Below are 518 nucleotides of genomic sequence, written 5' to 3' on the forward strand. Positions count from 1 at the left end.
ATATGGGGTTTTATGCCTTCCCGGGCTTCCCTGGGCATGGGATACTGTCAGACTCTTACCGGTATGGCAGAGGGTTTTAAGTCCACAATGATGGGTGGTCGGTGTTTCGCCAGTCCAATTCCTCCAGTCTCTGCCCAGGTTTGGGGAAACTCCTCCAGCCACGGAGCCATATCCGTTAAGCCTGTACATTGGTCTTCTACACCTTTATACAAGCGGTATTCATCGTGTAAGGCAATTGTTAGAACCTGCAGAGGAGAGCGTTCCCCATCGGTAACCTGGACACCGTTTTTATGGAAGAATATATGTGCTTGAGCTTTGGACAATAAGTCTCTTCCTAACAGTGGTGCAGGATAGTCAGGTACAATTAAGAATGAATGGGACACCTGTTTAGTTCCCAGGTTCACTTGTCGCTGCGTTGTCCAATGATATCGCTTTGCCCATGTTGCCCCCTGGACCAGGCTAGTTTTTGAAGAAATCTTTCCCTCTTTCTTATTGAGGATGGAGTACTGAGCCCCTGT

Source organism: Orycteropus afer, unplaced genomic scaffold (genome assembly GCF_000298275.1).
Source record: "Orycteropus afer afer isolate SDZICR_OR568_19922 unplaced genomic scaffold, OryAfe1.0 scaffold00023, whole genome shotgun sequence".
Lineage (NCBI taxonomy): Eukaryota > Metazoa > Chordata > Mammalia > Tubulidentata > Orycteropodidae > Orycteropus > Orycteropus afer.